General features: G+C 36.4%; 1 protein-coding gene across 8 annotated transcripts in view; it reads right to left on the bottom strand.

Moving 5' to 3' along the window:
* Positions 1 to 15,543, bottom strand: part of CTNNA2 (catenin alpha 2) — a 1,067,853-nt gene that overhangs the window by 1,006,547 nt on the left and 45,763 nt on the right. Inside the window, exon 1 of one of the 8 annotated variants that reach the window (XM_087436501.1) lies at positions 3,189 to 3,209. The exons of the other annotated variants lie outside the window; for them this stretch is intronic. The gene's annotated coding sequence lies outside the window, so the exon portion shown is untranslated. Of the gene's footprint in view, positions 1 to 3,188; positions 3,210 to 15,543 lie in introns of those variants that run through there. 8 annotated transcript variants of the gene reach the window in all.

Here is a 15,543-nt window from a genome sequence, read left to right on the forward strand (position 1 = left end):
AAACCCAGAAATATATGCCCGGGCCAGATTATTTCAAGTTAATGAGTTCCGCCTTTATCCTGCAGGCTACAGGGAATTACTACAGGTTTCTGACTCAGGTAGCAATATAATCAAAGTGTTTTAGGAATTGTATTCTGACAGGGTGGAAAGATATTCTAGGAAAGAAAAATTGGAGAAGAATGATCAGTTAGGAGGCTATTTGCAGACATCCAGGCATGATAACGATCAAAACCAGGTTAACAGCAGAGAGAACAAGAAAAAAGGGACAGATAAAAATATCAGGAAAGAAGATTTGAAAGGATTGAGCAAGTTACTTGTCATTCCAGGTATTGGAAACACAGTCTGGATATTTAGCAGAGATCTTGTAAAGCGAATTCATATCTCAGATGATAATTGAACTATATGACCTCTAAGGTTTCTTTGCAGTTCTGAAATTAAAATTCTATATAACAGACTGAATATGTTGATAAGGGGTGGGGGTGGGGGAGCCAAACACAAATTAAGAGTTTAAACTTGGGCGACTACAAGAATGATGGATATAATTTCCAAGGTGAGAGATCTATTATTGACTATTCCAAAAGAGAAATAAAAAGCAGGCCCAACTCCTTTTAAAATGTTGAAATAATTTAAGCCAAAAAAATCAAGTAGCATATTATGGTGTCTAATCCTCTCGAGTCAAGTGCTTCTAATGATTTAATGATCCACATTTTCCCAGGCTATACATCAAGGAGATAGCTCAGAAGAAAGCGAACTGGGTTATCAGTGCCAACATAAAATAGTGCAAAATCATTTAACATTAGGTCCTTTCAACCAGTCACACAGATACTCAACAGTAAGCAAATTACCTCTGAGTATGAATGAGAACAACACACATACTTTGTAGTTTGGATCTTTTATATTTACATATTTTTCTCATTAGTTCATTGGTCTCCTGAGGGTAGCATTATATTGTTTCATTTTCTTTATAACTCTGTACAGCACTTAATCTACACATTTTATGCAAAAGAAAAGAGTTGACTAATTAATGTTCAATTTTAGTCCAGTATTATCTCTGGATTTTTTTTCACTTATTAAACATATAGTGAGAAATTCTCATTTTATAAATTTATAGCTAATTATTATTCTGAAGTGTACTTCCCTGAATGTGCTCCCAACGAAATTTACTGTGAAAATTTCTCATCTCTTTCTCCATTTATAAAAGTGGTTTGAATTCTACATCTAGCCTCAAGTATTCCCAGTGTGATTGACAATTAATGTCATACTCTCCTACATCAACAGGCTACCATCAGTAAATTTCATCCAGGTCCTTAATTCCATTATCCAAATTGGATGATACAATTTTTAAACAGCAATTATTTGTAAGAAATTATTTTTCATGTTTACAAAGTCTCCAACCAGAGTAGCTCATCATATGCCCCATAAATGTGTAAAGGAAAAATTATTTCTGGGTATCTGCAAATACTGGAATTGTGATATTAAGTCCCTACACAAGCGATATTTAAGACATACTAGTTATCTCATCAGAAGGAAAACTGACCGCTAGAGGAATAGAATACAGAATTGATCCGCTGAAGAGAGTGATAGAGTTATGTTCCCGAAGACCTTTCAGGAAATAATAGATCAGGATAGTCAACTATGTGCTCTGGGTTATTTAGACATTCATTTGAAGTAATTTAAAACAAAAATCGCAAGGTTTCTTATATAATTATAGCTCATTAAAAATTTCTGAAGAATAAAATCTGCAGAATACCAGTGAACATTCAAGTAAATCTAACCTTCTTTAGATTTCAGAAGCAAATGATAACTGTGAAAACCCTGAAGATCTGCTCTTAATCAAAAATAGCAATATCATGATGCTTGTGCATATAAATTTATCCATCACATAAAAGTCTTGCTTTAACACATTTAGGAGTCAAGATATAGAATAAATTCTCTAAGTATTATAAGGTAATGCTTTATAACATGAGGACTGCACATAATGATTTCAATTTACTGCGTGCAAGAGGAAATTATTGCAATTTAACCAGTCATTATAAAACATGGTCACATTTTAGTTCTGCTGTGTTAATTTAGAAAGTAATAAACTGTGTTTTTAGAATTTATAGCCTAGGTAGTCCCACAATAAATATCAATACATTCAATTCTGGAAGAGCTTGGCATGAGAAGTAATTATAATGTTTTATTTTTATCTTAATAGATTAAAAACAAAAGTCTCAGCCTACATATGTTGTTTAAGCCTGACACTGAATTTAAATTTTCTAAAGGAGTTATTAAATAGGGAAATAGTTTCCAGTGCAGACACAACCAGTAAGTGACTTTGGTAATTATATTTGTCGCAGTGGAATCAAATCCTCCATTAAATCCTGAATGGTTTAATGTAAGACCTAATAGATTCCTAGAAGCACATACCAGACGGCACATCAAAAATTAGGTGAAAGATGAAGCAGCGAAGAACAAAAGAAATGCACTTGGGACCCCTTCAAAAATCCTTCAGTGCTTCTCAAGACAAAGAATAAAATTCAAATTCTTTAGCATGGCATGCTTTTACGATCTGACTTCTCCCTACATTTGTTCTCTCCTACCATTTCTCAATCCCCAGGACACTCCTGGCAGACCCCTTTGCATTCTTCCACTTAGCTAAAATGGACTCCTTAACCTCTCCCTGAAACTACAGCTACCCCCATAAGGGGGTAGCCCATAAGGGCTCCCATAATGCACTGTGCATAAACCTCTCACCACACCTACACTGTTATACCTACCACTAACATTTACTGTTTGCCTTCTCTAGATGGTGAAATAAGCAATTATTTTGCTTTCTGTAGGATGCCCAAGACATATATAAGTAGCTACTTTTTTAAATAAATGAATGATTAAATGAATGCATTTTTGGCATAAAATTAGAAATGTCAATATGTCACACTTAAATACGAAATGGGTTCAACATTTACTCAACAAATGAAATAAATGCTTATTTAGCACTTATGATGTGCCAGACATTATACTATGTGAGGAACAGATAAAAAAGAAGACTACAACAAAAACATGATGATGAAGACATTTACAATTTATCAGATGAGATAAAAATTTACCAACCTACTATATGTAAATGGAATATTATAATTGCTATATGATGTCTGAAAAAGGGAAGATCTGGTGTCCTCTGTAAGGTCAGGGTGTTTAATGCCTACCTTCTGCCCCACCAAGTCTGCAGGCATCTTCTAAGAATAGTCTAGTCTTCTCTGCCTCAGTGATTTTCTTTCAGATGCCATCTCTCTCCTCAATTTCAAACCATTTGTTCTATTCGGATTGGAGCCTCCACTTTGCGCTGTCCCTCAAAGCCTAACCATTCAGGACTGATGAGTCATTGCCTGATTTTGGCTTCTTTCCAGGATGCTGTATTGTAGAACACATCCCTTGGCTCCACCTTCTGTGGCCTTCCCAAAAACAATGGCCACCCAGCCTCAGGCTCCAATTCCAAAGAATTCATTCAACATCTCTGCCTCTGCTTGACTGGGAAGGGGGAAGGATCGAGCCAGAATAAAGAGGAAAGTTGAACTCATTCTGACTGGGCTGAAAGGTGAAGGCTATACAGGGGCAACAACATTTGAGTTGGTCCTTACCTTTCTGAGCAGGTGGAAATAACAAGGGGAAGGTACTCGAGGTAGAGAGGCCATCCTGCTTGAGCAATAGCATAGAATGTGAAATTGAAAGGCCTGTTCAGGTAAAGTCAAGGAGATTAGCTTGCTTTAGTCACACCCAATCACATATCCAGTAAGTGTGGAAACAGATTAAATATGTTGTAAAATACCTCAAAGTGCCAAATTAAGGTTTATAAGAAAATCAAGGAAAATTCCATCTTTTAGAGAAAAGAGAGATGAAATCCTTTTGGCAAAGAGAATAGGTTACAAATGATAACAACTTAAAAAAAAAAACAGCAGGACTTCATGAAACTGGCCTTATGCAATCTCAAAGCTGAGTTACTTGTCAAGGTACTTAAGTCAAATAAATTTCCTTTTTCCAACTTAGTTTTCTCATCTACAAAAAGAATAATTTTCCTCCTCAACTGCAGTTTAAAAAATATCTTCTTTATTGAATTTGTTATGCCTCTTCTACATGTTTATCCAAATGTGTATTTGTTGGGTCTAGTATCTTCTTTTCATTTAAATTCTTGTCAATGTTGAGTCTTTGACATTTTATCATGTGTTTCATTGATTACAGCAAATCATAAAGATTTTAGTTCTGTTTTTAACATATCGTTTTCATAATAACCTTAAGTGGAGAAGGAATTCTAATGGCAAGAAGTTAAAGTAGGATTCAATTTCCAAATACAATGTAACTTACAAGTATCTCATTTCATCACAACAGACACATATGAATTGTACACTGAGTATCAAATTAAAGAGAAGAAAATAATACTAGGAATGGATTTGCTTTTTTCCTGCAGTTTTTCCAGTTACATTTTCTCATCATTTTATGCAAAATATTATATTTTCTTTCATCCAAATAATCATAACTATCTCATATGACTGTCTGCCTGTTTATGTGCACAGCCAACGTTAAGAAAGTAAAATGAAGCAAATCATTTAAGTCTGTCAGCATTTCATCATTTGGATTTCTGCATATCAAGATACAATTTCAAAATGCAGCAGACAGCGTCCCTGAAAACAAAAGCTGAGAACCACTTTGGCTGGTAATATTATGAAAATTTCCATTTTTCTCTTAATGAAATTATTTTTCATAGAAAAGAATGTGTTTTCTTGTGAATTATGTATTTGGACCTGAATAAAGAAGAGATGGTCTTTCATTTATATATATATATATACACACACATATATATATGTATATAAACATATACATATATATATATATTTTATTTTTGCAACATTGGAAAGGTCTCTCTTTGCAGCTTCAAATTTTAAAAACTGGAAATGGTTGGGGCTGGCCTGGTGGTATAGTGGTTAAGTGCGCGTGCTCCGCTGTGACAGCCCGGGGTTCGCAGGTTCAGATCCCAGATCCCATCGGTGCACCGATGCACCGCCTGTCAATCCATGCTGTGGCGGCGTCCCATATAAAGCAGAGGAAGACGGGCACAGATGTTAGCCCAGGGTGAATATTCCTCGGCAAAAAGAGGAAGATTGGCATCGGATGTTAGCTCAGGGCTGATCTTCCTCACAAAAAAAAAAAAAAAGTGGAAATTGTCAGAAGGCACAACCTGTATTAGGTTATCAGGAATTAACTGTGGTGATACTTTTTTTATGGAATACTTTGAACGCTGGTGGCTAGAATTAACTGGGACTTTTTGAAGACCACACTCATACCATAGGCCCCTGATAAATGCTGTCTCAATGAATGTCTAACAGATTTCTCCTCCTCCTTGCTTCCTCTGCATCACCTTACGCTGTTGGCCACAAACTTCTTGGAATGTTCTTCTCATGGCATCCCACACACCTGGTTCTCTGCCTACCTCCCTGGCTGCTCCTCATTTTGTCTTCTTGGGCGTTATTCCATCTGCTTATTCCACAAATGTCAACAATCCTCAGGGCTCTACCCTCAGTTCTCTATTCTTCTGTTTATATTTTTCCTGGAAAATCTCCTTAACTGCACCTTCAATAGCCATTTATGCTCTGATAAACTCTATTGTCCCCACCACAGATCTCTCCCCTGAATTCTAGATTCATATCTCTAACAATCTACCGGGTATTTCTTCTTGATAGCCTTCAGGCACTTCACCTAACACAAAATCCTAATTGAACCCATTGTGTTTTATAAAAAATATTTGCTTCTCCTCATGCATGACTCCACCAGTTCCATAAAAAGAAACCTGAGAACGATTCTTGACTCTTCCATTCACTCACCACTTACATCAGTCAAGCCCCAAACCCCACGGACTCTACCTCCTTAATATTACTTAAATTCTTCCATGACTTTCCAACCTACCACCAATATCTTAAATCAGGCCATCATCATCTCTTATTCTATCAGCTTTCTAAATCCTCTTCCTGCCTCCAGATACGCCCCCACCACCAGATCACCAAGATCCTTCTCCCAACTCTAACTGTATTTAAACTAAAATGTAAATCTGATCAGGTCATTCCCCCATTTAAATCTTTGCTCTCCCCCACCACCCACAATAAAGGTTTACATTTGAGCATGGTCTGCCAGGTCCTTTATGATCACTACAACTCTTTGCCCTTATGGAGTTTACTATTTTATTGGGAAAGGCAGAAAATAAACAAAAAAACAAGTAAATAAAATAGTGCTTAATTAAAATAGTTCAACTAAAATAAATACAGGAAGAGATGGAAGGACCTACATATTACTGGCTGTTAATATCACTAGCATGATGCTTGAACTCCAGAGCAAAAGAGAAAAAAAAATTTAAGACACGTTGTATGGAACGGAGAAGCATGACAGGGTGTTCTTTCTACTCTTTGCCCCACATATAAGCCAAATGTAGGCACACTTGAGAAAAAAAGTGTGAGCTCACCATTTTAAAAAACTTGAATGTGCAATACAAAGGTGTTATAAACTAGACCACTGTGGTGAGGTGTGAATTAATTTCACATCTGTCCCACAAAAATTAATGCAAATATATATGGTCCACAGAGCAGGATTTCTAAAATAAGCTAAGAATGTGTAAGCTCCTCCATTTAAAAAGTAAATTCAATCATCTTCTCCTCTCCCAGCTTAAAATATTCTGTCTCTCTCCTAAGGAACCTCCATTAAAATGTGTCTGTGAGCTGTGACTATTGTTAGCTCACCTTTTAGAAACTGTCTTCTACTAACATATATGTTATGTAATGGAATATTAAGTAGCACAGAATTAGGACCTGAGTTTTCCATTGGCGTTTTGCTTTTTAAAAAATAGTTGAACCTTCAAAATTACGTAACAAACAATAAAAGAAATTTAATAGGATATTTTTTACAACATTGGCTCAGCATGCATTTTTTATCACCTCTCTATAACCAGGGTAACTGCATTCCTATTTTGGTGATGGTGAAAGTAGGTGATATATACATGAATCTATATGTGGCAGAGCCAAATAGGGGTGGCAGGAAAGGACTGCTTCTTGCACCATCCCCACTGGTGCACTCTGGTCAGACTGGGCTCTAGGAGTGCCTCCTGCAGATGGCCTCCATTTTGATGATGGAAAAAAGCACTGACCATGCCGTATGTCAACAAACACTGTAACCTGGGAGCAGAAACATACCATTCAATCTAGGCTCTGATTGCATCTGAGATAATGACTTTGAATTACCAATGTATAATTTAGCAAATCAAGCTCTTTCCAAATTAATGAAAACTAAATACATGTTGTACCAGTATACTTGGAGAATTCCATGTAGCATAATTATGAGTTGGCTTAAAAAACAATACTTAATTCAAAGGCTTGTCTATATTTTGTACAGGATTTTAAACAACAAACTCATAAATTATATGTGGAAATAACCATTTGCATAATTAGTGCCAAATTTTATACGCCTATTTTTCTCATAGAGTAAAATAAGGTTGTTTTGACCAAACATGAGCCCTGACCCACCCCTTACTCCTGGATTTATAGACCACAACCCATTAGAGACCAGAAATGATGTTGAGAGAAAGAGATGCAATCTGAGCAGTGTAACTACACCTTTCCCTACACAATAAATTTGAAACAGAACCAGTTAACTGTAGTGTATGGTCTTGATGGTTACACGTACAATATGACTTTTGTTTTTAAAAAATCAATTTTTGTCCTATGGAGACAAAGGGCATGTTATTACCTAGAGCTTTGTGGGTGTCTATCCAGACCAAATAACTCTGAACCCCGTCATAAATTACACGAGAATAATGAATATATTTTTCATACAAGTATATGTATATATAAATGTGTGATACACAGAAGAGGAAACAACATTGAGAAAAGGAAAGAATAAATAGATCCTTATGAGATTTTTCTCCAGATGCATAATAAAACAATGTCTGCATAACATGATGAATCACATACCTGAGCATGTCAATGGGATTTGTACTTCACCCATCATACTCAGCGTACTATACCACAAATAAACACGATCTTAGTATGTGAGTGCATATGTTGTTTGTCTATTTTTGTTACTTACATTCATATCTTAGAAAAGAGCAATGTCTTAGAAAGTAAGTTCATTAGTATTCTCATTCTCTCTTTCTCTCTCTGTCACACACACACACAGACACAACACAATTTTAGCATCAAACAAGGATTCCAGTTTTTTTTAATATCTAACTCCAATTTATCTAGATGTACTCTTTCAAATTAATACAAAGGAAAGTAATATCATGCTGCTCAACAGTGAGTTTCACATATGCATAACTGTGTGAGTGTGGCTAAATATATATATATATATATATATATCTCCAAAGCTTTTCTTTTCATTCTACACATGTTTTTCCAAAAGGAAATCCACAAATGTTAAAGTTAAAATAACTTTATAGTACAATTAGTAACAAATCATATTGAAATGCCGGCTAAATGTTTTATTTTTTCTAGAATCTCTATGACCATACCTATCAATTTCTCTTCAGACTGGTAGTCTCCATCTAGGCACTTTTACTCTATCTCCATTCAGAGAAATTAGGGGCTGTAAAGCTCTATCAAGTTTTCAGCCATGGAGACTAAAAAAACAACTTTTCAGACTGGATGACTAAGAACACAAACCAGCAAATGATTCTACCTAATTATATTATTCAAAAACACAAACCTTAAATTGGCAATCACAAATGTTAAGGTAGTTAATATTAAAAGGTAATATTATTTCAAAACTTACTACAAAGCTACTGTAATCAAAACAGTGTGGTACTGGCATAAGGATAGACATGTAGGTTAATGAAATAGAATTGTGAGTCCAGAAATGACCCTTACATTTATGTTCAATTGACTTTTGAAGACAAATGGTCCTAAAACAACTGATATCCACACGCAAAAGAATGCAGTTGGACCCCTATCTCATGCCACATAGAGAAATTAACTACAAATGGATCAAAGACCTACATATAAAAATTAAAACTATGGGGGGCCTGGTGGCATAGTGGTTAAGTTCGCGTGTTCTGCTTTGGTGGCCCGGGGTTCACCAGTTCGGATCCTGGGCACGGACCTACTCAGCACTCATCAAGCCATGCTGAGGTGGAGTCCCACATAGAAAAGCTACAACTCTACAACTATGATATACAACTACGTACTGGGGCTTTGGGGAGAAAAAAGAAAAGGAGGAAGATTGCCAACAGATGTTAGCACAGGGCCAATCTCTGTCAAAAATAATAATAAAAAAATTAAAACTATGAAACTCTTGGAAGTAAACATAGATGGAAATCTTTGTGATTTGAGGTTAGGCAACTGTTTCTTAGATATGACACAAAAAGGGCAAGCAACTAAAGAAAAAACAGATAAATCTGACTTCATCCAAATTAAAAACTTTTGAGCTTCAAAGAACATGACCAAAAGTGAAAAGATAATCCACAGAATGGAAGGAAATATTTGCAGATCATATATCTGATAAAGACCTAATACTGAGAATAAATAAAGATCTATTACAAGTCAATAACAAAAACACAACTAGCTCAATTAAAAATGGGCATAGGATTTGAATAGACATTTCTCAAAGAAAACATACAATAGCTAATAAGTACTTAAAAAGATGCTCAACATCATTAGTCAGTAGGGTAATGCAAATCAAAACCACAATGAGATAACTCTTCTCACCCACCAGGATGGCTATAGTCACAAAGATGGAAAATAACAAGTGTAAGCAAGGATGTGGAGAAAGTGGAACTTTCATACCCTTGTGGAGAGAATGTAAAATGGTGTATGCTTTAGAAAATCATTGGGCAGTTGTTCAAAAAGTTAAACATAGAATTACCGTACGACCAAAATTCCACTCCTAGGTATATGCCCAAGATAAATTAAAGCATATGGCCACAAAAAACTTGAACACTAATGTTCATAGCAGCATTATTCATAATAACCAAAAAGTAGAAACAACTGAAATGTCCATCAACTGAAGAAAGGATAAATAAAGTGTGGTATATCCATATAACGGGAATATTATTCAGCCATAAAAAGAAATGAAGTGCTGATACATATTACAATATGGATGAGCCTTGAAACCAAAGAAATAAGATACTAAAGGTCACATATTGCATAATTCCATTTATATAAAATGTCTAGAATAGGCAAATCTGTAGAAACACTATGCAGAGAGTGGGGCTGGCTGGAGGGGAGAATGGAGAGCGATTGTTAATGAGTATGGAATCTCCTTTGGGGGGTTAGGAAGTTGTTCTGAAATTAGATAGTGGTGATGGTTCAACAACTTTACAAATATTCTAAAAATTACTGTATTGTACATTTTAAAAGAGTGAATTTTATGGTATGTTAATTATATCTTAATTTTAAAAATTCAAAAGTAGAATTAAAATGATAAAATTTGGAACAAAATACAAGAAGGTGAAATCTGGGATGCTTCTCCAGGAGTGTCCAGCCCCGCGGCTGAGTAAATAGCTCATTGTGAGCATTTCCTTCTAGATAAGGCACTTCTAGGATAGAGTCACAACTCAGCTTCTGTCTGTGACTCTTTAGATCACTTTGTGCTTACTATTCTTTTTCTACCATATTGACACTCTATTCCCTGGAATTGAGGGGCTTAAGAGATCTGCCTTCTTTTGCCTTTCCAATATCCATCCTCTTTTTCTTCATAATAGCAAGAGATAAAACAAAGTCACAACATTATCCATCCAACCATCCACACTTGCCACATTCTCCAATTGTTTTTCCTACCCTTAGAAGACAGCAACCTGAATTAAAGCCAATTTCAATTTTACAGTTATATGTAACACCCAGATTCTTCCAAGTCTATTTCAGTATTTTAAAAGTATGTAGACATTTTCACCCTGAACATTCACAGGTCCCTCTTCTTTTTTTTCCCATAACTACCAACCTGCTGACAGAGCTGCAACATTCAACCTCTCATGGTCTCTGAAAACAAACTACTAATACCTTGTAATTTTTCTTCTTCCATCTCCATTTGACGGAAATTCTAACCTCAAAGGTTGCTAATGACCTCCAAATTGCCAAAACCAGCAGATTTTCCCAAGTTCTGACACAAATGTACTTCTCTGAAGCATTTGATCCTATTTAAAAAACCCCACTTTCTCCAAGTTGTCATTTTCTCTTGCAACTAAGTAAAAAAATTCTATAGCTGATCTTTATCCGCTATTTTGTCCCTAAGGCACAAAGGTTTTCTTGGAGTAGTAAGTCAGGTGCTAGAGTCCTCAAAACATACATACCACACATTCACTAGTTGTTTGATCAAAAGCAAACAAACTTCTCAGAGGCCCAATTTTTTAATGTAAACTGGGGATCTCTCAGGATTTTTGTAAGAATGATATGAAATATTGTATCATGTAAATTTAATTACTGTATCAATGTAGATTTCTCAGCAGCGGCCTGCCACATAAATGATAGTTTTTATAATGATTAGAGTTTTTATTTTTTCATCATCATCATAATCACTATTATTATACTCTCTTTTACAATAATCAACTTTAAATTCTTTATCCCCAGTTCTGTCCTGTCCTCTCTTCCAAGGAACCTTGGAATCCTCTGCTGGACTGAGATACTGGATGTCCTCCCACTTCTGCCCACTAGCTCAGTCTATCCAAAGTGCCGTTAATCATCTCTGTCAACAACCACTAAACACCACTACTTCATGGATGACATCATCATCCTCTCAGCATCAGGTTTGAAGGCCTGATGTCAGCTTTAACTCTTCCCTACTATTACAAACAATAGACAAAAGAATTTGTTCCCAAGTTTACTCAACTATATCTCTGTAACATTTCCTAAGTGCATCCCCCGTCCTCAATTTCCACAGGGAAATGAGACCAGGCTCTCATTATATCTCACTTACTTTAGTGGTTCCCAGACCAGGCAGAATATCACAATCAAAATCCAGATCTTTGGCACCACTTCACACTTATAAATCATAATGTCCAAAGAGTAAGGCCTAGAAATCAATCAGATTGAAAAGTTTCCAGGTGATTAGCATAAACTGCCAGATGTAGAAATCAATGGCATTTACTAGGAAAACAACCTGAGACAGCCTAACTCCAATATATCAGCTCTTTTCAAGGTTTCTTCTTACCCAATAACACCAGGTACATTTTCCAAAATGTCAGCCTCCCAAGTCCCACTGTAAAACATGCTCTACCTCCCCACTACCTAGAGAGTAAAGTTCAATCAACATTCATTCACAAAAATCTGGTTCAGTATCTACAATATAGGTACTGAATACATGAAAACCAATGATGAAATCTTTGAGGAGCAAACAACTAAAGATGGCAAGAGAGAGGGAGAGGGACGGGGGTGGGAGGAGACAGAGAGAGAGAACGAATACAGGCATCTATTCAATACCTCTAACATGCCAAACAAAGGCTCTACCAATGGAACTATTTTCTCCCTAGCTTGGCATTCAAAGCCTCCACTGTCGGGCTTCATCTCGATTTACCACCATTACCCACGTTGCAATCAAAAGGAATAGTTCCCATAGTTTCCACAAAAACTCTGAGTCTTTCTGCATATAAATTTTGGCTTAGAGTTTGCTCTCTGACTAGAATGTCTCCCCATACTGTCCCAGTTCCTTGTGCCAAAATCCTGGTCATCTTTCATGCCCTAAGTATCCCAATTCTGCAAACAGTAAAGTAGTTCTTTCTGTTACTCTGAGCTTCTACAGCTCTATGTGGAACTGAGTGCCTCTACCATATATAATCGATATTTTACATTTATTATCTTTCTTCTACTTCACAAGCCCCTTTAGAGTAGGATTCATAATGAATCTTTCCTTGAATCCTCACAGCACCTACTGTATACCAAAAATACAGTTTAATTAATGAACATAGATAAATAACTAATACTTTCATAAAATCTGAATTCTGGTATCTCTTAGAGCTTTATCAGATGAAAAATGTGCGCTAAGATGACATTATCAATACAAAATGATAGCTGATTATATTTAATATTGGGACATATAATCATTTTCTCATCATTAAGTAGCTGAATCAGTCTGCATGGTAGTGTCATGTTTACTGGTGAGTTATCAAGAGTTATGGGCACATTTAGCTGTGAATTAAGCTTTTACTAGCCTAAGAAACTACCTAAACATACCAAGAATATTATCTTAATTTCTTCAGAAAAACCTATAAAGAACGAGACTATGCTAATAACTATATTCTGGTATGAAATGTAGGAGTGTCTCTGTGTGAATGTTTATACATGTGTTTATCTATATAGATGTAAACACTCTGGAGATTCTGTGCAATGCCGTGAAGCGAGCATCAAATTTAAAAACAAAATCAAGCCTAAGCCTCACCAGGAAAATCCTATGCACAACTAAACAGGTAATTCTATTGAACTGAAGTTTTCACTTAATTAGGTTTAGTACCACAGTAGTACACTGACAAATAATAGGTATGAATGCCATTTGAAGAAGCCAACCCTATATAGACACAGCTGCAGAGCTAACAGTTAATCTATACACATGAACCTAGGGTGAGAAGAAATAAATTATATGACAGATTTTATAGTCACACTAGTTCATCTGGAATATGCCATCATAAGCAAAGCCACCATTTTGAAAGCAAAAAGACAGTCAGAACTAAAGAATTTAACACAATTTTCCAAGGGCTTAATAATTTCCATACGAGTCTTCCATACTCAGGAAGTAAGTGATTCACATTTTAGGTAAAAGAATACAAACGAGACCATTAGAAAGGCAATGAATTTAAAACTAAACAGGCAAATTATAAGCATAGGTCATTTTTTTAAACTAAAGAAACCTAAAAAGTGAATTAGATTTAATTTTTAAATGTGCATTGCTACTAGCTCCTCCAAGATATCTCTCTTGGATATTGACTTAAATTCCAACACTAATGCTCACCCATCACATTCTGTTCCCAGTTTCCAAAACAAAGTGCTTTTCCCTGATAATGACCAAGGACAACACATATCAAGAAAATAAACACATACATCAAAATTAAGAGGGATACCCGAGGCCCTGAACTCTCCTTACAGGCAAAGGTTTTAGGTTATGAAGAAAAGAGAACTCAAAGAAAACTCAGTCATAATCTAAACGTGTGTATCAAGGGTTCCTATGAGCATAATAAACACGAGAGTCACCTACTCTCTACCTCCACCCAGGAGAGCACAAGGAAACACGAGCTTACACTTCAGCAGCAGCAGCAGCAGAGACTTAGGTTAGATACGAGACAGAGTTCCCTGACTATGAGTGCTGTCAGGTTCTAGAAGAGTCTGCCAAAGAGGCTGTCGAGTTTCCTTCTCTGAAGGGCTTTAAGAATCAGATGGATTGCACCCATGTAGGGTGACTTAACTCAGAAGATAGAGATAAGTAAATTCATTGACTCACAGAGGTCCTTCTGATTTTATTTTATATACTTAAAAACTAGGTAAGTCAAGAAAACTTATATTGACTGCCTCCAATAAAAATGAACATTTCCAAATATGCTTTATCATTTAATCCTTAAAATTAGTCTATGAGATATGTATAAGCCCTAGTTTCCAGATTTAAAAACTGAAATTCAAAGAGAGGTTACCTAATTAACATAATCAGGGGAGTCAGTAGTTAAAGCTAGGTTTGCCTGGCTTCAAATCCCATTTCATCGCACTCTTTTACATATAAGAAAACAAGGGACGTTAACACTGGCTTTCTTTACGTTGGCAGGTAGCTAAGGTATCAGAGGCTGCGTTTCAGACAGGCAGGTCTGAGCGCGAGAGACCTTCTGAACACACGCTCATCACACATGATTTCAGTGCCGAGTGTGGGCATAGCAATGTAGCTACAAATATGTCAGGAGACTAGTTTCAAGACAAGCACAAGAAGCCATTATCATTACGTATGTTCGAAGATGCCTTAGACCAAAAATGCAGTCATACTTTCTACTTTTCAGATTTAGTGAATAAAAGTGCTAGTTGGGGTCAGTACACATAATGGTGCATTCTGCTCGGGGAGGTCAAGGTTGCCACCACAAATCTGTGAACCAGATAGAATTACATGGAGGAAAATCTCTGATCCTCAGCCACAGGCTCATCTGTAACCCTGCCCAGTTCCCCAGCAAATGCATAAACTTTGACAACCGTGGCAGGTTAAACAAGAGACTCAAGAGGGCTCATTATAAACCTGTTGTCTTAGTCCATTCAGGATGCTATAACAGAATACCAGAGACTGGGTAGCTTATAAACAACAGAATTTCACTCCTCGCACTTCTGGAGGCTGGAAGCACCAGCACGCTTAGCTTCTGGTGAAGGCCCTCTTCCAGGTCGCAGACTGCTAACTTCTTGCTTCCTCGCATGATGGAAGGTAAAAGCTAGTTCTCTGGAGCCTCTTTTTTTTTTATTGTGAAATTTTTCTTGTACATTATTGTTTGTCAGTCACCATATAAGTGTATCCCTCCACCCCTTGTGCCCACCCCTCACCCCCCTAGCCCCTGGTAACCACCAAACAGTTCTCTGTGTGTTG

Source organism: Ceratotherium simum, chromosome 11 (assembly GCF_057802395.1).
Source record: "Ceratotherium simum simum isolate JZ-2026a chromosome 11, ASM5780239v1, whole genome shotgun sequence".
Lineage (NCBI taxonomy): Eukaryota > Metazoa > Chordata > Mammalia > Perissodactyla > Rhinocerotidae > Ceratotherium > Ceratotherium simum.